The sequence below is a fragment of the Electrophorus electricus genome, chromosome 20 (assembly GCF_013358815.1).
Source record: "Electrophorus electricus isolate fEleEle1 chromosome 20, fEleEle1.pri, whole genome shotgun sequence".
Classification (NCBI taxonomy): Eukaryota; Metazoa; Chordata; class Actinopteri; order Gymnotiformes; family Gymnotidae; genus Electrophorus; species Electrophorus electricus.
This window is the reverse complement of record NC_049554.1, coordinates 10,238,559-10,266,507: the sequence shown is the minus strand read 5'-3', so window position 1 is coordinate 10,266,507 and position 27,949 is coordinate 10,238,559. Positions and strand designations below refer to the sequence as shown.

General features: G+C 41.8%; 1 protein-coding gene and 1 long non-coding RNA gene across 2 annotated transcripts in view; one reads left to right on the top strand and one right to left on the bottom strand.

The window, feature by feature from the left end:
- Positions 1-27,949, bottom strand: part of asic1b (acid-sensing (proton-gated) ion channel 1b) — a 157,389-nt gene that overhangs the window by 85,739 nt on the left and 43,701 nt on the right. The gene's annotated exons all lie outside the window — the stretch shown is intronic.
- LOC118240391 lies at positions 1,426-4,722 on the top strand. Its single transcript, XR_004775392.1, has 3 exons — positions 1,426-1,489; positions 1,806-1,878; positions 4,572-4,722. It is a non-coding gene; the product is annotated as an uncharacterized LOC118240391 (long non-coding RNA).

Here is a 27,949-nt window from a genome sequence, read left to right as displayed (position 1 = left end):
TAAGCAGACCTCAAGCCAGCTCTAAATTCTAATAAACCGTACACAACTGGACCTGATTCTCCAGTCTCTGAGAGCACATGCAGGAGACTCTCTTTGATCCTTCGACTCGATATCGCAGTCAAAGCAAACAGTCCCCATACAGACTCCACCCCAAGCCCCCTACCAGGTTTGCTTCCTCTGTGCCAGAATCAGTTCCTCCTCCAGATTCTTCCTACTTGATTCCTTTGTGCAACTGGCCAGGTGGCGATTAACAGCAAAGAAAAACATAAACCCCTTTGTCTCCTTGTGAGAGTGGGGAAGGGGTTAGCAGATGGGTGTTTGTCCAGTTCATAGAGCAATTTTTGTTTCTTCCCCACTGAATCCAGGCCAAGCAGAGAATGGATTGCTTCTGAAACAGAGAATGCTTTCAGAGAATGTGAGGAGAAATAAAAGGCGATTTTTCATAGCACATAAAAACAAAACTAACTGTGTCGGCTGAGCTGCACTTCCCAACTCTTACTGAACAGGCACTGTCCGAAACATGGAATGCCTTTGCACTTCAGCCCCCTCCTAGTGGAGCAGGAGCTCCACAGCCTGGCAGCAAGACCAGAGTAGGAATGGCGAGAAGACAGAGGGAGAGCAGGCTCCAGCGAAGTGGGGCATGGGGCATGCTAAATCATGCAGAACTAAATAGGGAGGGGAGGTGGGATGCACAAGCCCTACATGGTAATCATCACACTAACTAATGTGTTAACCAACATGTTAACCATCACGCTGACCAACACGCTAACCAACACATTAACAGACACCACACCCATAAATCCTGCTTTTCCACATCCAAAAAGTGCAGTTTCAAGTTCAATCTCTTTGATGGCTTTTGCTTCCATTAGGGTTCTCAGTGTTTACACCCCCCATCAATGCATCAGTACTGCAAATGGCTTGTGATTGTTTTCCTTCTGACTTTTTCTTTCCTTCTTTTTCTGTCTTTCCCATTTTCTTTTACAAAAAAACCTCCTTTTTTTTCTTTCCACTATCTGCTCCTCATTTCTCTCACCTTTCATCTCATCTAATCCTCCCCAACACACGCACGCACTCACTCATACGCACACTTTCTCTGGTTGTATACCCGAGTAAGACATGCCATTTATTGCAAACAGAGAAAGGAAGAATGCCCCCTCCCCCTTGTCTGTCTCTGTCTCTCTCTCATTCTCTCTCTCGCTCTTTCTCACTGTGCCTCAGGGTGCAGATGGTAATATAAGGAAGCGCAGAGAGGGGTGCAACAACAACTACTTACATCTTGATACGGCTTGCGAGGCACTACTCTATGCTTCTCCCTCCAGATTTTTTTTTTCGTTGTTTTTTCATTCTTTTTTTCAATAACTTAAAAAGCAATAAGATGAGTTTGCAGTCGTTCAGCGCGAGATTAAATGCGTGGAAATCTGACACCGCCAACATCACAGACAAAAGTTAGTGAACAGGCAAAAACTGTTCAACAGGAAAAAATGAAGACGTATTATTAAGAAAAAAAAAAAACCTCATATATGCAGCAACCATGATGGAATATTTTCCTGTGCAATCTGTCTTGAGAATCTCATCAAATGCAAAAAGCTTCCTGTTCGGATTACTGTTCTGACCTCAGGTTAGAAGGTGCTCTAGACTCTCTGAGAACTGCAATGAGGGGGTAACTAGTACCAAGGCCTCAGGTTCCTGATCTTTTTCCCAAAACTCTTGATTTGTGAAATTCTGAGCAGCAGAGGCCTTGTTCTGTGCCTATTTGTGAGCAGTTACTACTGATGACACCTTTATATGTCTATGTTCTTTTGCAGCACTGAAAAGTACTTAATGTTCAAGACCTCCACTTGAAAACATGGGGCGAAGCAAGTTACAGCCCTGCAGCAGGTATGTGACGGACATGCCGTTCAGTTCACGTAGAGGCCGCATGTTTTCAAACGGTCCCCACCATTTTCTGCCAAATAACTTCCGTACTCAAAAAGACCCGTTTGTTTGGCAGAGAGGTTCCCGTACGGAGCCCCCAGACCTAGGCTTGACTGAAATTATTGTACTCTGGGGCTTGTCTGAAATTGGACTTCTCATCTCCGAGCTAGATCTGAGTCTCCAGTGTATTCTTTTTCTCTGTTTATGACTGTTTGTGTGTGGGCGAAAGTACCTCTTTCTGCTAGGAGGCTTTCACGAGCCTTTGGCAGGTATACACACTTGACTCTCTATCACACCTTTCCCCATCTCTCTCTCTCTCTCTTATTTAAATGGATTGCCTAGTCTTATTTGAATCTGTTTAATGTCGACAAAGAATTGAGGACGTTAGTGAGCATGAATAAATCTACTGTGGGAAAAGGTCACTGGATCTGTCTTGGAGACATGCAGCCAATACCAAATAAGCACAACTGCTGAAAGGCTGCCCTGTTAAACTGACCCCAGGTCAGTTCTGCTTTTTTTCCCCTGCTGTGGTTGAAGTTAGTGAAAACCAGCCTGAGGTCGAGTGGAAAGAAATGCGCCCACACCAGGCAAAGGGTCCTACACAACACATTACCCACAGGATGCTGCTGTCAGTTTCAGTGGGAAAAAGATACAGTGTATTAATAGCATTATCAGGGTTATCAAGGAGCATTAGCTATGATGAGACCAGACACACAGGCAAGGAAGGATGACAACAGGAAGCTTACGTGAACAATGAAAATGGAAAAAAAGCATGAAGCGGAAATAAACATGACGAACTGAGGGAGCTTCATGTAAAAAGTGACCGAAAATGGACTTTAATTTTCACTGCTGAGGCCCTGAGTTTTAAAGCCCTGAAATAATCTCATTACATTGTGTACCTGTGAAATATTTGCTGCCATGTTGAACATCTCTGCACTGAGAAAACTAGACATTAATTAAATGGTCTCACTAAAGTGTTGGTAATGTACAATGTTCACAGTATGTTTTGTTTTAGAAATGCTAGATTTTAACATGCAGCAACAAGCAGAAGCTTCAGTTAGCACTGCCTTAGACCTTCTCCACACATCCTTTTCTTTTTAGTTAAAATGTTATCTTCTCTGAAATCATCTGGGAGACAGAAGGCTGATAAAATATCTTGCAGTACTATTTTATACTAACTAAAGTTATGCAATTCAAGTTTTGGAGAAAGACTGTATCTGAAAACCCTTCTCTTCCCCTGCCTTCTCCTTGACTTCTACAGCTGCCTAACAAAAAGGTCCAGCCATCCTGAGCTCCAGTTATAAGGGTTCCTGCCCTATAGTTTAGCATTCAATGCTGAAACCAAGGAGAGGTTAGGTTCCAAAATATCCCTTATTAATGTGTTTAGATAATATCTACATAATAAAGATATTTCTTTATTGATGAAAACCATATAATATAATTTTTTATTATGATCTCTTTTAACATCACATGCAAACACACCTGTTGGTTCTATATCTGATTTTAGGACCCTTACGTGCAAACTTGGGCCAAGCATGTCACAACAGTGCAGCACCATTACACTTGACATGGCCATTAATCTTCAGCAGAATCCACAATGCTTGCAAACCATCTCCACTTTCTCTTGTGAGGTGATTCATACACACGTTCATGCAAGTTCCCTCAAGAAGAGCCATTCGTAAAGCAGTGAAGCTCCCGTGCTGATGACCCAGACCTTGGCTCGACCACTGTTATGGCATACATCTGAAGTTGTACTCTCAGAACTAGAGCTTAGTTTTAATCACTGTCTGCATTTGTGTTGGTGTTTTTGGGCATGCATGTTCTACCTAGCACAGCAAAATTTCATGAGGTTTAAGTGGCCTGAGTTCTTTCACCCCTCTGCCCCACTACATTCCCTGACTGATTAGTTGATGGTGTAATCTGCACCTGCAGAATGTGCAGAAGAGTGTATTTATATTTCATTCACCTAATGAGCTTTGTTCTGAGTATTGTGGTAAATGTACAGTGTGATTAAGTACATACACACATAACACAACCACAACATCTGTAAGTGATCAAAACATATCTGAAACATCTGTAAACTATACAAACAGCAGAAAACAATGGGCAATATATTAAGTTCCATGTGCTCTAATCTAAACAGTCACTGTATTACAATACAAGTTTAATTAATATTAATGGAATTTTAATGAAATCATTTTTTTTCCTGGCCTCACTAAGACATTGGTAAAGTACAGTGTAATGCATAAGCCAAGTCTTAATTAGAGCTGTATGTTCAGCAAGGCAATACATAGCTGTGCTCTGTAAAGTGTTATTGTAAAGTGTCATTATTGTTTTTACTCCTAAACAGTAAGGACTGTGTACTGGGAGATAAGGACTGTGTATCATATCAAGCACGCACACACACACACACAGACAGACACACACACACACACACACACACACACACACACACACATGCAGAGCCACACCCAGACCTACACACATGCACACCATACACAGCCCCGCAGACAGCCAGGGTGTGAAATCAGCCTCAAAGTTCTGCCCCTTCCCTCTTCAGCATGTCCCTTTCAAGTTTTAATAAGATAACTTTCAGCACTCCTTTCCCTCTCGCTTTTCTTTCTTTATTTATGTCCTTCCTCTCCATTTAATCTTAGCCGTCGGGACGAGAGATCCGACGGAGCCGGGCAAGGGAGCGAGGAAAAGAGATGACGGAGGAGGCAGGAGTGGGGGAGCGGTGAACCCTGGCCGGAGCAATCTGCCACACTTTAATGAAGTCCAATCTGCAAGACCGACGCGCCTGTGTCCCCTCAGGCAATACACACACACACACACACACACACACACACACACACACACACACACACACACATATACACACACACACACACACACACACACACACACACACGGACACCCACAGACACACACACACACACATGCACACACACACACACAGAAAGATAACCAGAAACAAGTACCAAGGGAGGATGATGGAACCATCTACCAATACATTGAAAAAAAAGTAATATGGTATTTCATCCAATGCTCAGATCGGATCAACTGATAACTATATCATATGCCAAAAATAGTGATTGGAAAAAAATACTTGTGGTACCTCATCAAAGTAAACTAGCGCATTGTTAATATAAAACCTCTCATTATCGTGATTATTATCTTTATCAGCAAACTAATGTACAGTACGATTAGTTAAATTTAGTAGGAGTCAAATTGTTAAAATCAGTCAAATTCCTAATGAGCTCCAAAATGTGAATCTTTCAAGGGTATGCAAATGAAGTTTTTTTCTTTTAAAGACATTAGACCACTTAATTTTAATGAGAGTAGAATTAAACACTATTCCTCTGCGTGAGGATTGATAGCAATCATGATATCGGCAAACTTGGAATACTTGCCATGCCCAAATATTTAATTCTAATTAATTATGTATGTGACCTTTCCTGATATTTGGCCATGATGAATTAAATAATTTGGTAATGCCACAATAAATAAAATGTGATTCCCATCATGAATTTCTCTTCCAACTCCAAATATAGACAGGAATAACATAAAAAATCCAACCGTGTCTTCACTAAGGAGTAAAAGTGAGGCTTGCTGTGACAATATTCAGGAGTAGCTATAATGAATTTTTGTAGTGAAAGGTCAATGGTGCAGCATTATTCTACCTCAAACGGCAGGAGCCCACATGACTTTCCAATTTCGTCAGGAAAAGTTTAATAAAGCCATCATTCACAGGTGCACCATAAGTCTTTTTAAACAACAGATGAAATAATGAAGACAGACACCAGGGACACATTAGCTAGTGAGGGATGTCTTGGCTGTGATGTGCTATAGCTTTACAAAAACACCACTGAGATGACTCTATAAGTATCTGGATGTTTTAAGGTACGTGCATACAAGATTCTGATGTAGATACCATCATAAGACGGCAACATCACAGACAATGCATTTCCATAACCTAACAATGCTGTCTTCCCATATCTGGTTTGGAGTAAGCAGTGTGCTAAATATCAAGCCCATGTGCTAAGCCCTGTACCCACAGCTTCTGATAATACCGGCCCTCTGCAGCTATACAGAGTGCTTCTGATCCTGGTCCCTTCTCCACACAATCCCGGTGCGATCCCCAGCGATCGGAAGCACCGGCGTTGACGGAGCAGGGTGATACCCATGGTCTCGCTTAGCCCTAGCATGCATACTGCTATGCGGAAACTACTATTCCTGCTTGTCCGTGTCTGGAGCACAGCGCGGTGGCGGGTGCAAACAGCACATCTGGGAAAGCCCTTCAGAAGGACAGACATCTGCGGAGGCTCAGATGCTCTCGCTGACAGCGCTGTATATGCTGTCTTCAAATTCAAATTTCCCTTGAACTATTTTTTGTGTCATCAATATTAAATTCCAGTAAAAGGAAGGGAAGAATCAGAAATATCTTACTCAAAAGGACAAATAAAGAACTTCAGCAGTGTGTAAAACCTCTAGTAGTTCTTGGAGCTGGCTCCTGTCTTACGCCAAAGACATCCATCCAATGTGACAATGTATCATTACAAGTCCTAGACGTATCTAGAACTATATATGATTGCACTCTTATAACAATATGGGCATTTTTTGTCTGGTATGCGTATTTATGATAAGGTCACTGCAGCATCTACAGGTGAAAGTCAAAGAACTTGCATATTCACTCATACATTCCCTTTGGTTATCACTGTGATGAGTCATGTTCTGACTCACTCATCCACCTTGACAGTTCTGTGTAATATTTTCCCAAAGAGCACAACAGCCAGTGCTCCTAAACATGCTCGAAGGCTGGTGTTATACTGACACACTGCAGAAGCAAACTGGAGCTGAAGAGTCAAAACTAAGCTTTAAACTGATTCTAGGCCAAAGGTTTTGACCTGGTTCACCTTTACTTTATTCACTCAATTAACATGCTCGCAACCTGACAGGACCATCACTACTGTGTACATTCATGTGTGCTGCTGAGATACTGAGCCCTTTCAGGTTGTCCACCAGTTATATGCAGGAGTGGTATGAATGTGTCACACTTAGCACACTTTTCAGAAAGTTTGCTTTAATCCAAATATGTTGTGAGTCAAAGCCCACCTCTGGTCGTCTTCTTCTGTTTCTCTCCCTGGCTTGTGACTCAAAAAGTGAGTCAAAGTTGTCCTAATTGTCCCAATGACACTGCCTCTGTTTTTTTTCTCTCTCTCTCTCTCACACACACACACACACACACACATACACACACACACACACGCACACACACACACACACACACACACACACACACACACACACACACACACACACACACACACACACACACACACACACACATACAGCAGCACACATACACAAGAGGGTCATTATATCCACAGCGGAGAGGGAGAATTACGGCTGCAATAACACAGTAACAGAGAAAAAAAGAAAGAGGTCTGCAGTCTGGAAAGATTCTCCTCGAGTCCAGACTCCACTGGCCCAAAGAGGGCATGATGATGATCCAGCAATCACCAGTCACTTCAATTACCATCAAAAATGAAGATAACGAGGCAAAAAGGAAAAGAGAGAGAGAGTGAATGTCAAGACTGCATCTCACTGCCACTCAATGCCATCAACAGAAATTCTGTCTTCTCATTGCTCTGTAAGTCTTAATGAGCCATTCTATGAAGGGACAATAATGATTTTTTGCAGCATTAAGGGAAAATACTGGCTTTAATATCGAAAATTATGTGGTGAAAGCCAAAAGAGTTGTATGTAAGCTGGAAGGAGGTAATAAAACCATAACACACTTTTTAAAACAGACCTCAAACAATTGAAGATCTTTGACAGACATAAGTAAGCACTTCAAAAAAGCTGAAGCTAGAGAAGAGCTGCCATAAACACTCACAACACTGGCCTTGAGGTAAAAGGTACCATTTGCTTATGGAGATCCACTCTTTCCAGTCGTCTTTGTAAAGAGTGCGAAGATTTTGTCTTTTTAAAGATTCCGTCATGTGCTACCATCATACAACACTGGTCAAACTCAAACACTGAAGATACAACATATTTCACTGGAACGGGAAGCCATGTCAAAGCACAGCTTGGGAACACTCAGACATCTGTCTGCTTCTTGGGTACATACAGTCCTGGAACCAGTTCTCAGACAAAATATGCCTTCAGAATGACAAGACAGAACTTTAATTACAGGTTTTGAAAAGGTCTGCATCTTGAAATTATTTTCCCAGACATTGAATCCTATTTCAGCCATATGAGGGCTAGCATATCTTTGACTGGCAAAATCTCTGCCACAAATTAACCTAGAAATAGACACAAGCACATATACAACCTCCGATATCCTATATTTATTTTCCCTTTCTCCATTTTTAGTTTTGCCTTTCACTCTCTCCCCGACTTAGTAATAGTTTCTCTCTCTTTCTGTCTCTTACATGCACACACTTACACACAGACGGTTCCTGTGGGATGTAGATGCAGAAGCTCTGGCAGTTTTGCAGACTAAAAAGTCGCAAATTAAGCCATAAAGGCTTCTGCTGCCCTGGCACTTTTTGCCATGGCTGCCTGTGATTTGCACATTCACACACTATTAGGTACGTAATTATTCCCAATGTGTCACACTGTAGACACAAGTGTAAAATTGAAATCTCCCTTACAGGCATAAATCGCATAAGCGGTTTGCAAAACCATCGCTCTATGGCTACAAAAAAACGACCCCTAGCCAGAGTCTGTACAGACATTGTGGAAGAGACTTTTAACATTGTAATAGCCACATTGGAGACAGCTTTTCATTTCTAAACAGTGCTGTGAGCTAGAACACTATGCCACCATGTAGTGTTTCATCTGATTTGTACAATAAAGATATTAATATCACACACCTGAGAGTATCAGTTTGAGGACTCTTGCCATAATACTCCTTTCTAACCTTTGAGTGTGTGTTTGTATGCCTCCTCTTGCAGCACACCAAATGCTCTGTTTGCTGGGGGCAAAGTGCTAGCTACTGTTTTGTTCCAGCACTAAACATAAAACCACTTGCTGCTACAAGCCTGCAGGATGTAGGGCAGACCAACTGCTGTTAGAGATCTAGAACTCCACCTTGTCTTAGTGTTCAACAGAACATGGCAGGCCCTTTTTGCTCTGTGAATGGGAGATGACAGCAAGGAAACTTCCAGTTAGGGAATGAAGTATGTCAACCTGCTCTAACAATCACAAAGATGGTCTTGGACAGGAATCAGTCAAGCTCAGTTTGACACTTTGGTTGGTGGACATCGTCAAGACAGAGGCAAGAATGTGAATATTGTCATGGTAATATTCAAAAAATGGAGAAGATTCTCAAACTGCAAGCTGTTTGTCAGATTGTCTTGCACAAGAGTATGAAATCCTTAAGTATAATTCATTCTGACTTTTCCAGCAAAGGCAAGCACTTGAGAGAGAAGCTACCCCTGCTTCACACCTTAAAAAGGATAAATTCTTTAAAACCTGTCAATGTGGAGATTTAAAACCTTTCATCAGGAGCTTATACTGATTTAGACCCTTTTTCATCCAATTTAAGTATACTCCCTGGAAATTTGGGTTTTCACCCCACTCTCCCAGCAAGCTTAACAGGGAACAACCATATGTATTCTTTACGGACAAGTGCATACAACATCCTACTTTGTGACTAAAACCATGCACTTCAGAGGTGAAATGACAGGCAAACCTGGTGGTCCATAGTGACTGCACCCACGTACGTATGTGTCTGTTTGCGTGTGTGTGTGTCTGTGTGTGTGTGTGTGTGTGTGTGTGTGTGTGTGTGTGTGTGTGTGTGTGTGTGTGTGTGTGTGTGTGTGTGTGTGTGTGTGTGTAAAAGTCAGCAGGATTAGCACTTTCAGAGGTTACCACATTTCACTTGCAGGAGAAAGTTCTCAGGAGAGAGGCCAGATTACATCAACCTGCTTGAGACCTGGTACTACGGATTACGACCTCTGCTAAATGCTGGACTGGGAAGAGTGAGCGATTGTAACATAATGGCACCTCATCCCTTCCAGCTGCAAATAACAACCTCTGCTAAACACCAGACTGGGGAGAGTGAGCAGGAGTGACATAACAGTACCCCATCCTTCCCAGGTGCCACAAGTCATGGCTTCACCACTGGAAACGTGCTAGCACAGAAAAATTCTACCAGCTTTAAACCTTGCAACTAAATCAATAATTGCTTGCTTACTCTACAGTCTCTAAGGAGACTACTATTTAAAGGTTTTACTTTATCATGAGTGAACAATTTAACTCAGATTTACACTTAATATAACTTAAAGGGAAAGAAAGATGTAGGTATAAGATAAGTTGATTATCTTACATTATCTTTTGCTTGCTATTTGTAACTAAAAGCAATTTATACATGCAGAAGTTGCATGTCTTTAAACAGGAAGTAGACTGTGGAAAATGTACTGTATGAGGACAATGGGTTTACTCTCACGTAACACTGCAAATCCCAGGGTCCCCATGGGAGGACATGATTACTTTTCTTAATACAGAACTAATAATACGGTAGTACCCTGCAAGGTGACAGACTGCACTGGTAACTAGATGACCAACTACACTTTGATGCTGTGTAATTTTCATCAAATATCAATTAGGATTAAAAAAGTTTTTTTAAAAAGCAAGGTTACCAATATCAGCCTGGTAACATCCTTTCTGTCATGTGATTTTCATGTATTTGCACATTTGGGCACCATTGCTTAAGGCTGTCCTTATGAATAACACAACTGAAACTCAGGTTAAATCTTTGCTGAATCTAATGTGACTGTACTGGTGGATTGTTTATGATAGATGGGGGACAACTGAGGTGACATTTTTAGGAATGTAAAGGTAGACACTGTACTGTACAGAAACAGGCTAGGATTTTCTGAATCACTCTCAGACCCAAACATGGACAGGTGACATCCATGGCTAGATATCCACTCAACCATTTACAGTGAGTGTCCATCTCAGCATCAACTACATTTTCACAAACAGAGTTAAGGATCTTGGAAGAAATCTGTAATTCTCTCTCAAAGTAAAATATAAAAAGGAAAAAAAGGTTTGCAGGAGAGTGAAACACTGTGGGAAAGATACATTCGCACATTTTTAAAATGGGGGAGGTGTAGGTGGAGCATTGAAGAGAGCATTGGGGCAACTTCAGACAAACACCTCCCACCTCCGCTGGGCTAACCACCTCCCACCTCTGCTGGGTTAACCTGGATTCTGTGTGAGTTGCGGAGCATGACTGGAATGCGCGATTGATACCAGATTGGTTGGAGGGCTTGGAGGGCATCGCACCACATCCCACCCCTCCCTGGAAGGACCCTGGGTCAGCTGCACCCGCTGCATGGCAACAGCAGAGGTCCCGCTGCACGCATATCAATGCAGGCTGCCTGATGGACAACTGAGACAACTGAGGATTCCTCCAGCGATAATGAGGCCTGTGAAAAAGGGGCAAGGGGGATGAAGAGTGATGGTGAGGAAATGAGTGCTGACGCATTTCCTGCAAGATCAACAGTGGGAGGGTGGGGGCTTGTGGAGGCAGTTTAAGAGGGTGAGGAGGCAAGACAGACTGGAAAGGGGAGGACCAGAGCTGCAGTTTGAATTAGGAGCCATACATTGCATGGCTGAGCAGAGAGAAGGCGAATCATATTTATCAAGAGCCGACCAGTCTAGCTTGTTTTATTTCTGCCCACCACGGGTAAATCCCTGCCTCTATTAAGATACCATCTCTTAGACTATAAAACTTTAACTGAACCAATCGAACCTCTTTACGGGGACGACGGAGGTGAAAGCCAGAGCTGGCCTGTAAATACTTGGACTTTGATTTAATTTCTTCATTCTCTTCTTCCCTTACCATTATTTAACATTATTTCTTCACAGCAATCTGAGCCTAGTTTGGCCCCATGACATATGCATATCATAGTAATGAAATATAAAGGTAGTTTCCACATCACCACACCAGGTTTACAAGGTGACTCTTAAGCTTGGCCCAGGTTTGCTGGCTGTTCCCTAAGCTCCTCTCTGGCACCACCCACAGATAACTACACACACTGGGCATGAAAGCACGTAACCTATTTGCTGACACTTACAACCTGCCACTCATCCGCAGGATCAATGCAACAATGTATACAGACTGCTTGCCTGTGAGGTTTGTGCTTTGCTTGTGCATTTCTTACCCGGCTCAGGGTCCTAGGAAGGACCTCTCTAACCAGTTGATCAAGTTTTGATCCTGTCTGCCTGTTTTCTGTCTGAGTAGATGCGCCTGCCCGTTTTCTGACCCCTGCCTGTTACTGTGATGCTGAATGCCGAATTCTGCCTACAAACAACACCCTGTGCACCTGCAGTCTAATGCCTCCCGTTCATTACAACTCCCATACCCCGAGGGAACCAAAGCTCAGATATATATTCTCTGGGGCCTCAGATCCCTGTAACTAGTAGTTAGAGGTGATAACAAAACTCGCAGACAGCTGTGATGGCTTTTAAATTTACGTCTCATCATAGCTGAGACTACTGAGAAACCAGCTAGAGCATAAGAGGGGTTTAAGAGGGGACAAATATGTCTTCTTCCTGCCTCTGAAACAGTGAAAAATGAGACTGGGGTGAGGCTGGGGCAGACTGGTGTATACTGAGCAGGTAGGCAGAGCAGATGCTGGTGGCTAGTGGGCCGGTCATGAATCGTGATCGTGAATGTGGGCTTGTTGTTACTGTGCGAGGAATGGCCAGGGGCGTGACACATACTTGGTGAAAACTGAACTTATATGCTCATTAACATGTGTAGTTCTTAAATAAGGTGGAAAATAAGATAAGAAAGGAGAAGGAAATTAACGTGGAAAATATATTTCCACTCTCTGAACCTGTTTTCACATCGACATCAGTGCCGTGCAAATGAGAGATGTTGGCATCAAAGGCTTTGAAAAGGTATGCAACAGACCTGGCGCCAGTGTAGGCCTGTGCACACTAACAAGCACACTCTGACATCTAATTTACACTAATGGCATACTCTGGCCAATGGATCCTGCGACTCATTGTTATTGTGAAAGCTGGGTTTTAGAGAAGATGTTAGAGAGATACCTGAACACAGCTCATGATCCAGCACAATCCCTGCTGTATCAGCCATTGTAACGGTGACAGCGGTGGGTGCCTAGCACCACCTCACCTCAGCCTCTTTCACATCCTCCATCCCCATTATGTACACCACCTCCTAAGTTGCTGCAGTGACAAAACTGGGAGGAGCACTGACACCAAAAACTTAGGTGTCCTTCTGAAACAAAATTCCATTTGAAACGCAAAGAGGCCTTAATATTCAGCAGAGTTTGCAGTCTGGAGGAGTCTACAAGCCCAGGAGATACTACAAGGGCTCTTATTTAGAACTCAATGAAGGATGACACTGTAACTCCAGAAACAGGGAGAGGGCATTACTGGATGGGTAGGGCTTAAACAAAATCATACTTAGCTGTGCAGTGAGGCAAAAAAGTGAAAACATTTTAAAGCATCAAGCCATTAAAGCCCTGACAAGGAAACCAGAGTTGCATCTAATGCTTTCCAGTTTTTCACCTTCAACAATCAAATCTGCCTCCGCGTGCCAGTATGGGTGAGAAGAGCACCTGGAACTGGCCCACGTGCCCTGTGTGCAGCCTGTAGCCATTAAGTCCGCCATTCATTTGAAACACTCTTTGTTTTGCCAGCACAAGACAGGCATTTAATTGCTTATTATTGCGTGTCTGTGGAGAGTAGGGGAATCATATGTCCCAGGAGTGCTTTAGGGAAGTGCTATCAACTTGGACCCAGGTCTACGTGAGCCTTCCCAGATCGTTCACTCTCGAGCCACTCAATATCGCGGCCGGCCATGTATAAATGATACGCCCATGCGGCGTGGATTAGCTCACCACACGTCGGCACCAGAAACATAGTGCAAACAAGTCTCTGGGCTAATGCGCCATTAGCTGGCCTACCAGATGAGCCCATCACCCATGATGGTGATAGATTTCGGGCAAGAGAGATGAGATGGAGGTGGGAGGTGTACTGGGAGCGGACACCAATATGGTATGACATGGATTTCCTCTTCTAACTTAGAATGCCGTCAACTTCTGACCCTCAGCTTCAAGTACATGGTATGTTTACAGTACCATAGCTCAGAAATTATCTTAGAAACCTTTTAAACCATTACAGTGTTTTTGATAAAATGACAGGTTTCAGGGTCAGTATGACCTTTGCACTCCATGCTTGTTACCAACACCAGGCAACTTCATAAGCGCACAACCACACAAACACACTCCAAATGTGAATGCCACCTGCCTCTGTGTCTGTCAAAGCACATTACCATGTGCCACATTATTCACCTGTTAATGGCTTGGAGCGCTTCCTCTACTTGCTAATGCTGATGTTTATAGAAAGGGCTCAGGCAACACAAAGGTGCCAAGAGGCTCCAGCATACAACAACCTGGGCATGTGCTCAGAGCACCGTGAAGCTTGATTGAAGGCCTCCGTTTCATCCACTTCCCTATGGAGGCTGGCACATTAACCGGAAGCGAGTGCTCAATTAATTTGCTCAATTTGCGATGAAATCTCAATTGTGGCACACGGTGGCACACTTCTGATTCTGCTGCATTTGTATGTCCTGTGAAAACATTATACTAGTTCAAGTAGGCACTGTGCCCCACCCTTCAAAAGTGCAGCGATAAATTCAGGATATCCAATCCGCCTTGACCTCACTGTTCCCGCTCTGCATGCCTCATCCCCGGTTGGCTCCTGTGCCTACATTTGCATATGTGCCTGCAGATGATCAGCTGAGTGCACGTTCGTCTCACAGCCCGCCCTGGACCTCCTGGCTGTATATCATTATACCCTCTGACAAGGAAAAGAACACACAGCCCACCAAAACATTGGTAAAAGCACAGGAGGGTCCTCCAGCCACATTGCCATGTCATCAGCATCTTTCATGAGACTGCAGGAGGATAAACAAATTTTAGCAAAAAGGGAACTGACAAGCGCAATCTTTGTATGCAGACCCAAGTGCTCAAAAGAGCCGTGTCTCATTTGCTGTCAAAATCTGCCTTTCTCTATCAGTCCAGGGATTCCTTTGTCTTCAAAAAAGGTTGGCGCTTGGCTTGAAATATTTGTTTGAGGGGTGTTTTTTTTGTAGGCTCACTTGACAAGGGGGAAGTCTCTTCAAAGAGCTTCCACTTTATTTTATGCTGTTTATGTCATCACCTAGCAACCAAAGAATCAAGAAAGGTATGGAATATAAAGGTAGATAGAATATATAATTTCACTAAGCCATGCATGAAATAAATATTGTATTTTCATTCCCAACTAACTCACAGGTGTGATTGCTCTCCCAAAAGTCCAAAACATGTTAATTCACACAAGGATTTCCAAGACCAGTTGTTGAAACTCTCAGAACCTTTCTTTGCACACTGTAAGAAATAATAGCAAATGTGTATCAGCTCATCCTACACTACTCCCATTTAGATCATGCACAAATCTACATGCGGCATTCAGATCACTAATTCCAAGCAGCAGCAGAGTTGCATGACTAAAACTAATCAGACTAAGGGAAAGAAATACCATGAGCACAACACTGATGGGGAGACACTTCAGAAAAAAATTATATATATATATATATATATATATATATATATATATATATATATATATATATATATATATATATATATATATATATATTTCCTATGCATATCAAGACGCGCGGGCAGGCGGCACTGTCCATGATAGTGGAAGCTGGCTTGCATGTGATTGGCTTCCATGTCGCGCATGGCAATGTTATCGCATTAAATATGCACATTGCGCATGCGATTAGGGCTGCAATATTTATGCGGCTGAGCTGAAACCCAGTCCGACGGGGGATAATACCAGGAAATAGGAACCACATCAGGCAGTCAGGCAGGCAAGGGCACTCCGATGACAAATCTGCCTCCCCAGCCAAAGCGCCGGTGCAACAAATGAAACCACTGAGAGACACATCCAGCCCTCTGCTCTGCGCCTGTGCTTGCACTGGGTCGCTCCTCATCAATAAACACCTCTTTAGCAGTAGAAAATATTAGCCAGCACACCACAGCCACACACTCAACCCACACATGAGCCACATCATGCCATAATTTATGTGTTTTTATGGGTATAGAGATGGAGAAACCAATAAGGTATAATACACATAAATACATAAGAAATTGTATACATGTCACTTACAGTGTATTGATGTCAGATAAAACATTAACATATAAACTTAACTTGGCCAGTTTTTGTCAGGCCAGGGTGAATGTGTTTCTTCACTAACATATCTTGTTTGAGGAGTTCATTCTGATACCTGATAGCTCTCTACATCTATGAACGCAAAAGGCCTGACAGACTTTAACAACCACCCTTGCATCACTTTGACATGCATGCTCCCTGTTAATCTATGCAGCCGCAGAGTGTGGAGAACAGTGTTTTCTAGTTCACTGAGATGGAACTATATAATCCATAACAAAATGTGTTCCATTGTCTCCATGACAGCTGACCACACAGTGGACATCTCCAACAACCCAATGAACCTCTTCCTGTTCCATTTCAAACCAGTATACTTTGGAAAACAAGAGAGAAAAGTAAATGCGTGGTTCTGCTGGGAAACACACACACACACACACACTCACAAAAAATGACTTTCTTTCTTTTTTTGGTGTTCTACAGTTCCACATCCACCTTGTTTGTTCTGTATCATCATTACAGACCCCCCATGGGAGAGCGTCATTGAAGATCACTGGTCGTCTTCCTTTGCATCTTCAGATGAAAACAGTGGTGAGATTATGGTGTGATTTCTCCCCTCTGAAGTCCGACATAGAGCTGCTGACTGTAGACTTCCTGTATTGCCTGTTGGAACTGTACGGGATCTTTGACAGTATGTACGAATGAGAAAGCCTGCGATTTAATATCTTTTCACTGAGTCAGTAACATGCTTTTCAGCAAATGAAATAAGATCATCAAATAAAATAAGGGTTGCTTGCAGGCCAGGGGGAAGTTATTAGTGTGTCTATGAACATCTGCACTCATCACAACAGTGCCAAATAGCTACATCTGCATTTCATTCAGAATAGCTGGAATACTACTGTAAACACCCTCTGCTGTTGTTCCTGTCAAATATAACAAGTTTATTGCCTAACTTAACTGAATATTACAACTTTGGCCATGCATCCTTAATCCATGTCAGATATAAATGAAAATACTTTCTTCTCCACTGGCAATACTGATGCTAGATTAATTGCTCTATATAGTTGGAAACACAATATTAATGTGCTCTACAATATACCTGGCCTCCCTGAAAGCTCGCACAATTTATGAGACACATTCCGGTCAAATGTTAACATCAGACAGGTTAACTGCACTGTTGAGCATTTAAGTACCAAGTGTGCAGTCAGGAAAGCTGGAAACACACAAAAACTATACAAGGAGCTGAAATCCACCTCTGTCAACATCTTGTAATGCAGGGTTAGAATGATGATGGGAAAATTGGACCACAGTTCTTTTTTTCTAAGATACTTTACAGGAGTCATTGTTAGCAATGGAGAGGTTAACAACCTGTACCTTTACTGCAATGACATCCAGAGTATTTTAATGTTATGAATGAACAATTTAATTTATTTAAAAGCATAAGCGAATCAAAGCCTAAGAGAACTGCACCCCCATGCCAAGAGAGTGAGCGAGTCAGGTTTTGTTTCAAACAGCAGACAGCAGTATTGTGGGACACAGTCTGATATAAATAAAAGGTCATAAAAGCTCTGGCAGTAATGATGGGCATTACGATTCCCTTTTACTAGTTTAATTGTGTCTACCCTTTTGCGTGACCTAGTCTAAGCAAGTTTTGATTTGTCTAATTCACCACCCAGAGTGGTCACCAAGAAATACCATGCAGACTGTTTAGGCACATTCATGGTTTTAAGAAGTGTACATCAGGCAATGGAGATGTTAATGCCAAATGCTGACATAAACATTGCTCAAACAACATAGACGGTAGTATGGTAAAACACTCTTGAGCAAGACGATGTTTTTGTTACATTTGTTCATTACTGTGAATGAATCTGTTATTCAAGAAGATATGTTTTTATAAACTGAAACTATATATCTTGAGAAAATGTGAATAATAACTAATCAGTAACTGTATCCTTGGCCAGTGATAGCCACAGCTTAAGACAGCTATTTGCCTACATTTAAAAAATGTGGCTAAAACAGAAATCAAAGACTTTAGTAAAATTTCACATTTCCAAGTTGGAATTTTGAACCATAAAAATTCTACACAGAACTGGAATCAATACCAGTGTATATTTTCACGTATTAAGCCAAGTATTATCATTTCCTAAATAAGCACCTTGCTAGCCAGCTAATTGCACCGAGGCATCACACTGCATGGTTCCTTAGAACATATAACTTTTGTCAGAAGGCCACTCAAGAATAATTATGAAAAAACAATTACTTAGTTACTTAGTAAGACATCTGTTAAGAAACATTTTTCTAAAGCAATAATTGTGCCTGTTGTGCTGTACAGTGAAAAAATGATTGTTAACACTGACTAAATGAGAATAGCCACCATTTAACATTAAGCAGATTAGGCTAGCATAAAGTTATATATCTTAACATTGACCAGGACTGGGAGAGTTGCTCTAAAAACTGGGAGAGTTGCTCTAAAAACATCTCTGTTACAGATTCCTGATTACCTATTTTAAAAAATTGTTACCTAATCCAAAGAATTACTATATTAATTAATAGAACCTGATTACTTTCTAATACTTTTGAATTACTTTTTAAACCATTAACTGCCATTAACCATTAACTACCATTAACCATCTACAGTGCTAGGCAGTATATCCAATAACAAGTTCTCACAGCTCCTGTATTTTCTGTGTGCAGTCATAAACAGTCCTGGAGAAAGGTTGTCCATATAAGGAACATGTCAACATGTCCCTTACCAGACTTTTCTGAAAAAAATGCCCTACACTCTTTCCAAATTGGTAGGTTCCACCACAGTAAACATCCAAAATTGGTATAGACTGTCGTGCTTTGTTGGAATATTGGCTACTGAGTAAAGACTTTTCTGTGATTGGAGATCATAAACTTTATTATTTTAAAATGCTGTGTATTACAGTACTTCTGTTACAAATTGAGAGGCACTCAGATGAGAAAGCGAGAAGGGGGCGTATCTTGAAAAGCAGATCGTAATTCAGGTTTTTCACTTCCGCCGCATTATACCTAAAGTGTAAACAGGAGCTCATTGTCCTATAATGATTGTGGGACATGAAAAGTTTGGCATTAGGGACTGGCTGTTTAAACTCCAGCAATCTGATATTTATTATCAAGAGCCCAAAATAAAAATTCATTTAATTAAGAAACAAATACCATAGGGACGCAAAACCCCCATGAATGCAGAAAACCGTAAATAAATGTAGCCCTTCCTATCCCTTCAGTACTAATACTGCCGATCATATTTAACACACAAAAAAAGAGAAATAAATGAACAATTATTGTATTTTCTGCATTATGACTTATCCTTAAAAACATTTTCAAAGTAAAAAACAAATGGCAAACCTGTTAATAACCCGCATATATTATGTTATTATATTGTTCTGACTTAAAGACATGCCTGTTTAATATGCATTATCATATGTAACACCTGTCTCTTATGGTTGAGGTATCATGAGACATCACACCCTGTATTATTAGATCCCATGGCTCTGTTTGGTTTATGCCATTGGATAGACCCTTTCATTTCTCTTTCTTTTCTCACCTCCCCATTAGCACTCTAACACAGTGATTTTATATAGTATTTCCATCCATGTGTCAATAAAATGTGAGTAGCCATGAGACTTGGTTCATATGATTGATGTAGTCAATAAACAAGGCTTTTAGAATGCGTCTGCTTTACAGTCTGCATCACATTGCCACCCATGAATGTTTGTGTTTGTGTGTGTGTGTGTGTGTGTGTGTGTGTGTGTGTGTGTGTGTGTGTGTGTGTGTGTGTGAGAGATGAAAAAAATGTCTCCATTGCAGCAGTCTTGTCACTTTCGAACATTCAAAAGACATTTTAACACCGATGACTCTGTTCTGGTTGTTTAATGTCCCTACATGGTTTTCAGTCCAGACACTGGTCTTCTCGTTTTCAAGCTTACAACTTCATCATGAATAAGACATGGCCACTAAAGCCAACATGCTATCACCGCTGCAACGCCATTCATCTTCGCTAAGGAAAAAACAAATATTGGTAGCGAGGCTGTCATCCCCACTGCAGGAGAGTGAACTGGTAACATGAAAGACTGACCCAGAGGAAAAGGCGCAGTATTTCAGAGAGGTGCACATTGTTGCCAATCCCATGGACTGATTTGTAACCTCGGCTCAAAACATCTATTGTGGCTGTCAGACCAGCTTCTGCATGGAATTACTTTCTTGTATTAGGAAATACACACACGACCGTGTACACATGTACTTTTTCTCTCTCCCCTTTTCTCCTTCAGTTTCTCCAACAATGTTCACCGTTTGTCTTAGTTAAGATGTAAGCTCAGCAGTACGGTATGCACACCCACATGCAGTGGACACATGTATTAGAAATAAAGACATGCAGGGAACACATACACACCTACACATATCGTAGGTGAGGGAATTAACTGCTCATGAAACAACACTGCAGGGACATAAACAAAGCATAAAAACATGTAACACACAATATCAGTCAAATGCTGTTCACACTTGGGCTGAGAACGCAAATCTCAGATTTGCATTCATTAGGCTCTCGAGTAAATAGCTTTCCACTCTGATCAGAATCAGATGAGTTATTTTGGTGTTTTAAACACTAAGCCTTTGAACACACGGACGCGCGCGCATAGAGAAAGCGAGAGCGAGAGAAACGACAGGATGGGAGATTTGCTCCTGTGCTTACGCAGGGTCAGCACTTCTCCCCCGGAGCTTGCATATTGCACTTTATTTTCCAACGTGAGCCCAAAGCTGTCTGACAAATACTCCACCATTAAATAAACACATTTGTACAGACTGGCGCTGTACAGCCCACCTGACGCTTCGCTGTCTCCGTAGATTATCCACGGCTGGGCAACAATAGTGCACTCAGCGCTCCTTAAGTGATTTCAAGCACTTTTCAACTTCAACCTCCACCCTCCTCTTGCAAATAATCCGTCGCAAGGCCGCAAAGAAATAAAGAAGAAGAAAAGAAAGGGACAGATGGAGAGAGAACCTCACAAGCAAAGGTAACGAGCGGCCACAGCCGTCTTTTACGCAGGTTTTTACGCAGCGTAAAAGCGTGGTATGCACTGTGTTTGGCATATAATAACAGTCAGATTTCTACTAAATAAATCAGATGTGCGTTAAGTTATATGTTAAGCTAAATGTATGTTAAACTACAAAGGTTGCGTGCAGCACCTTTAAAAATATAGCTCATTTTGTTCTGCTAAGAGTGTACTAAGAGTATTAGCTATATGCAATTTAATAGTACAGATAATCACATAGCATATTAAATGTGCATTTTATGTTTAAAAAGCATTCAGACGCATTCTGCCTGTAATGACAAACTTTCCTTGATATGACATAAGTTGATATGAACTTTATGATACCATATTCCATATGATACTATTAACATCTCTTGCACTCATCTATCACATGCTGGGCAAAACGCCTCAATTCCCACAGAAGTCACTGCTAGGCGGCTGTCCATACACGTGTTTGTACTTGACTGAGAATTTGAAACAACTTTTCAGCATTCCAAAGGTTCTATCACATTTTTTTTTGCTCCCAGCGATGGTAAACCCCATAGCCCCCAGATAAAATAAAATAAAAGTATTTCTGCTTATTGGTCTGCTCTTTTTCTTAAGGAAGATAGTATGTTACTGCCGATACTGTGTGTATTTTAAGATTAAAAGAACATAAAGGAGCTGTTAACTGGCATCCCAAACTGGCATCCCAAACGATCCCAAATTTTCAGAAAGCCAATAAATGCACAGGGATACGGCCACAGTACAGCCCCTCCCCCCAAACGTCTACCTGTGTGTGTGTGTGTGTGTGTGTGTGTGTGTATGTGTGTGTGTGTCCGTGTGGGCATGCCCCCACGTGTTTCACAGCTGCTCCTCATTGTGTTGTTTATGTGAGCATATATAAGTCTATTGTGTAAACGTTAGTATTGTCAGTGTTTGATTCCCCGATGGCATTAGAGCTACGTTGTCTTCTGTGTCTATAAATAAACATCGTTGTGTGTATCACGGCTCCTCTTCGCATCCTGCTAAGCCTCCCCTCGTCACAGAGACACTGACCGCCGAAGGATGCCAGGGAAGAGGAGCAAGAAGAAGATGGGGAAGAAGGTATGTCATCATTCCTCCCCAGCCCTTGCGGGGAAACCCCACATGTTCTTGGGAACTCTCCACACTGGTACAACGGGGGAGAGTGCTCCTGGGAAATTTTGTGGGGCCCTGAGTGTAGTATGGGGTCGGACTCGGCGGAGTACCGGAACGGGTACGATGGTGATCAGTTTACATGGTCGGACACCGCAGGGTCCTACTATCCGTACTGGGACTACCGGGAGGACTACAAGGAGTATGAGCGGAGTGAGGAGTGTCGAGACATCAGCCTCCGGTCAGATTCGGAGGTCGGCTGTTTGGAGAATCCCATAATGGAGGTAGAGGAGGCCCTCCATGAGGATTCCCCATCTGTGATGGACACATGATAAGCAGATTTGGAGAGCAACGAGCCTCCAGTGCCCAAGGTTCCGCCCAAGGCACATCGCACTCGAATCAGCAAGCTGCCCCGCGTGACTCACAAAGAGGCGGTGCCGTCATCGTCTGAGGACACTCCCTCACCTGGGGCACACAGCCCCAGAGCTCATGTACCTGTACGCAAGCCTCAAAGAGACAAAAAGGAGGCGTCACCAGTGCCCACCCCAGAGACATGCAAAACCACTGGTGCACTTCCTAAGGCATGTGCCCCAAAGCCAGAGAAGCCACCGCCACCCAACTCAGCGAAGGGCGATTCCATTCCCCCACAGCAGAATTGGACTCCGAGCCAGCCAATGACTGGGGGACAGGCTGGAGCTCCTCCCAGCTTCCCCGGACTTATTCATAACCCGATATTTAATTATGTGCACGTATCTGTCCCGGTCACTGTGTCAGTCCCAATCACATTTAATGCATCCTCCGCATTCGTGTCTGTGCCTGTGCCCGTCAGTGTGCCCGTCCCTGTGTCTGCTCTTGTTCTGGTTCCTGTCCTTCCCCTTGTTGTCCTGCTCGCACTGGCCCGTGTCGGGTCTCTCAGTCTTCAGTGTGTGTGTGTGTGGGCATGCCCCCATGTGTTTCACACCTGCTCCTCGTTGTGTTGTTAATGTGAGCGTATATAAGTCCTTTGTGTTAACGTTAGTATTGTCAGTGTTTGATTCCCCGATGGCCTTAGAGCTACGTTGTCTTTTGTGTCTATAAATAAACGTCGTTGTGTGTATCACGGCTCCTCTTTGCATCCTGCTAAGACTCCCCTCATCACAGATACACTTCTGTACCTCTAGGTGAATGGGTGTTTCAGAATAAAATAAGCCTGAATTGCATCCAAAGTATGCATGGGTGCTTCTTTATAAATTATTGCCCTGCATCTGAAATCGATGACAATAGGCTAAGGCATCATGGCAGATTTGCTTGCCTGTGTTCAAACTACAGCTAGTGTACTTTAAATACCATAGCATCAGCAATGCAAAGAAAGTCTCAATGGACCTAATATGAAGTCCATTGGGTTCAATGGCTATTTCTAGGTTGTCTTGAACTTTCACAGGTTAGAGATTTGTAGTCCTCGAGCAGCTTGGTCTGCATGGTGTAAGAAGGATTAACGGTAAGAGTCTAGTTGGATTTAGATAACACACACACACATAGTTTGTTGCTATGGCTAAGGAATGCACATGGGTACAATCAATAGCACCATTTCATCATTACCGAGGACCAGGCAAGGGGCAATTTCATGTGAGTTACGGAAAAAGCAATGAAATCATGAAATTATATGGTAGTGAAGAAAGTAGCGGAAACATGGGACACGACACCTTGTATAAAATTCCCCACTGTTAAAATCAAACTGTTTATGGACAGTTCATTAACAGTGACAAAGAACATGCTTATGCACAGTTTATGTACAGTGAACAAATACAGGTTTATGCACAGTTTATGCACAGTGAACAAGAACAGGCTTATGCACAGTTTATGCACAGTGAACCAGAACAGGCTTATGCACAGTGAACAAGAACAGGCTTATGCACAGTTTATGCATAGTGAGCAAGAACAGGCTTATGCACAGTTTATGCACAGTGAACAAGAACAGGCTTATGCACAGTTTATGCATAGTGAACAAGAACAGGCTTATGCACAGTATATGCACAGTGAACAAATACAGGCTTATGCACAGTAAACAAGAACATACTTATGGACAGTTCATTAACAGTGACAAAGAACAGGCTTATGCACAGTGAACAAAAACAGGCTTCTGGGAGACATCCAGCTTGGATTGTGTTCTTAATAGGGCAGCAATGCAGCAAGATGACTTTGCTCTTATTTGATTTCTTTTGACCTCACTATTAAATCATTGTGCACATACTCCCAGCTGCCTTTTGTCCTTCCAACCAAGTACATTTTCACAAACAACACCTCAAGACGATTGCTGAACCCACACCGCAAACTGACAGCATAAAAACCGACGCAGGCATATTGCTCAGACTTCCAGCAGAGAGATGTGGAGAGCGTGTTGCCTCCATTACATCTCTTACTCTACTCCATGTGGGAGGGATCAAGCAAGAATTCAGCGAAGTGTACGAGCACAGTGGTTGACCTGCTGGGTTTCTCCATCCCCCACAGTGCAAGTGGCAGCCCAATATCTGCCCCACTTGTGCGTTCCATGCTGCATTCTTCCGTAACTTAATGTGGGTCTTGAGCACTGTGCTCTACAAGATAATTAGATTAGATTAGATTCCCCCATTTATAGGTGCTATATAAATGTGAATAATAATAATAATAATAATAATAATAATAATAATAATTTAATTCAGTTCAATTCTGTTCAATTCAAATAGTGGAACTTCCATAACCATACCAAGAAACAGTACTGCCAAATCTTTTAAGTCAGTGCATATAATACAATCCATCAATGAGATAATTAGAATCATTCATGGTTTTACTGAAAATGTGTCTATCTGTATCTGCTAGAAAACAGCAGTGCGCTATTCTAAGATGCTACAACATGACAGTGTATAGAATAGAATAGAATGGAATAGAATAGAATACATGTTATCCTTATGCCTAGGTTTTCCTTATGTGTGAGGAAACAGAGTATTTGGTTACAAAACACTAAATAAACTGCTGGTGAATATGTCACACTGAGCACTCTAAACACTATCAATTTAAAGCCACAAACCCAAGACTGTATGATTTTGTGTGATTTGTGATTTTTCTCTCCAACAGCATCATCATGGCAAAAATGGTAGAGCACAGACCTGCACTTATTCAGAACAGACAAATGCAAAACAAGTACTGTCTCATTGTGTATGTCAATGCACACGTTGTATTTATAAATGAAGGTGAACTTAGCCCACTGTGATGAGAATAAAAACAGTATATTAACTATGAATTATCATGTAAGGCCAGCAGCAGAAACTATAAACTACTGTTATTTCTGGTGCTGTAGTACTGACAGTACTATGCCCAGTTTCCCTCAATCTGTGGTGTTCTTGCATAGATTGGCCAGCCCAAGAAGCATTAGGCTATAATTCGAACACTATTATCAGTTTCAGTTCAACAAACGCCGTAATATTTTTGTTAAACTTCGCAAGAAATTTGTCTTGGCTATACTTGTATCTTTGACACTGAAGTTAAAGGTGCATCTCAGCCTCCATGTCCCATTTCTTAGTGCCCATATAACCTTTCTTCTCTGGTCAGGCATATTTTTCTGTTTTCCCTGCTCTATGGCTGGATTATGCTCACAAGACATATGAGGCCATATGAGGCCAGACTTGTTCTGTTGTATTGTCCCAGATAAGAAGTATGTTTTTGTTTCATAAGTTGCTGGAATATGTCCAGTGGATGTGGCCTTGCCTTAAAGGGGGTTAGATGGTAGCGAGTGACATAAAAGATTCACTACTCCGCTTTTATTGGTCAGACCCGATTAGCATCGCGGTCGCTGTTCCACAGGCACGCACCGTATCTCCCCCCACACGCCTTGCACCGCCGCAGCCTCGCTGTCATTACAGAGCCGTCCCTCTGCAAAACCATGGCAACCGAGGTGCTATGGCAACCAAGCCAGGCCCCTAATTAGAAGCCTAGTGTCTGTTCTGAAAAGGAGAAGTATTAGCCACAGCACTGACAAACAGAGAAAGAGAGGTAGTGCGAGGGATCGGCTTGGAACAGCATGGTTTTTGAGGGAGCTGATTGTAAGTTCTTTCAGTGGGGTTAAAGAGATATTGTGTTGCAGTTCAACCCATGCTCTCTCATACCTTTTTTTTCTAAACATTCGCTCACTGCCTTATAATTCCTGTGTGCTCCAGGAGCCATGATTGCAGTTCAAGTACAAGGTCTATACTAATATATTATATGAACACTTATTTTTTAGCTTGGTAAACTCAGTGTCAAATCATTTTTAAGAGCAGATTTTTGTAAATGGGATTTTTAACACATTACCATACTTTTTTTCTTGTTCCTTTCTTGAGGCAATTTATTTTGCAGCATACATGCACAAAAAAAAAGGGAAAAAAAGTCTTTTGATTAAGGATATCTTCCTCATATATACATATATATATATATATATGCAAAGAAGATTTCAAGGAGTAAATCTGTGTACTGTAGTAATAACATGTAGAGATAACAATGAAGTATATAAGGTTTCCAGAGAACCAGGACATTTCAGACAGAGGTCTTTCATTAGCTGTGCAAGCTCTAGGGAGTGGATCCTCTTTAAATTACAAAAAGTAGATGTTTAATTTCACAGGGTTCTAAAGTTAGAGTGTAGATCAGTACTTTTTCTTTGAGTTTCTTAACATTGTTATAGCAACAACTGGCAATGCAAACAGATATGCAGTGATCATTAGCCTTAAAATGTTTTGCCACTGGAAATGACAAATCCTTAATTCTGCTGGCTCAAAGGTGGGCACACTAAACTATAACCAATCTACTGTAACGAAAACAAGAAATCTTTTGGTGCTAATTTATCATGCTACAAATAAATGAGTGGCTGATATTATATGTAAAAACTTCAGAATCCTTCAGGATGATGCAGAGACCACATCCCTTTTTAAGCTTCTTCAACTATTCTCCTACAGATGAGACAAAAACATAAAAGACATGCTTGTCAAGAGTGAGATAAATAACCATTTGAATAATAACTGTGGTGTTGTATCCTGCAACTGCTCTAGATGTGCTTCATGTAAATGTATTAACACAGCCACAAAAATAACTACCATGAAAGGATCAATTTTTATCACCCATTCCTCCTCATGCATTACTGCAGGAATTGACTACTGCATTTCCTGCAAGAGATGTACAGATTTGTCATTTCCAGTGGTAAGGCCTTTTAATACTAATGCAAATTAAGTGTCCATTGACGAGGTAATTGAGTTTCCAGGGGCAAGGCATTTTAGTGCTAATTAATGGCATTGCGAGTTGTTTCTTTGGTAGCAATGAAGTCAGAAACCTCAAAGAAAAAAAAAACAATCTACATTCTCTCAACTTTACAACCCCACTGAGTGATTGTTAAACATCTACAATTTCTAATATTGGTTCCACCTCCTAGAATTGCAAACCTTGCTTGCAAACCTCTACCCCAAACCTCTTGTTTTTCTGGAAACATTGTGTGCATCTTTGTAATTTTTACTGTATACATCTGTAGGCCACTGTACAGTTAATAATGTTGCCTTAATCATTTCAGAAAAAGGAAAGTCAGTGACACCACTGTGAACTGGTATTTAGTCATTCTAGAAAGAACCCTCCATGATTACAGAAATCTGATTGTTGTCTAAAGAACCTAATAGTATAAAATA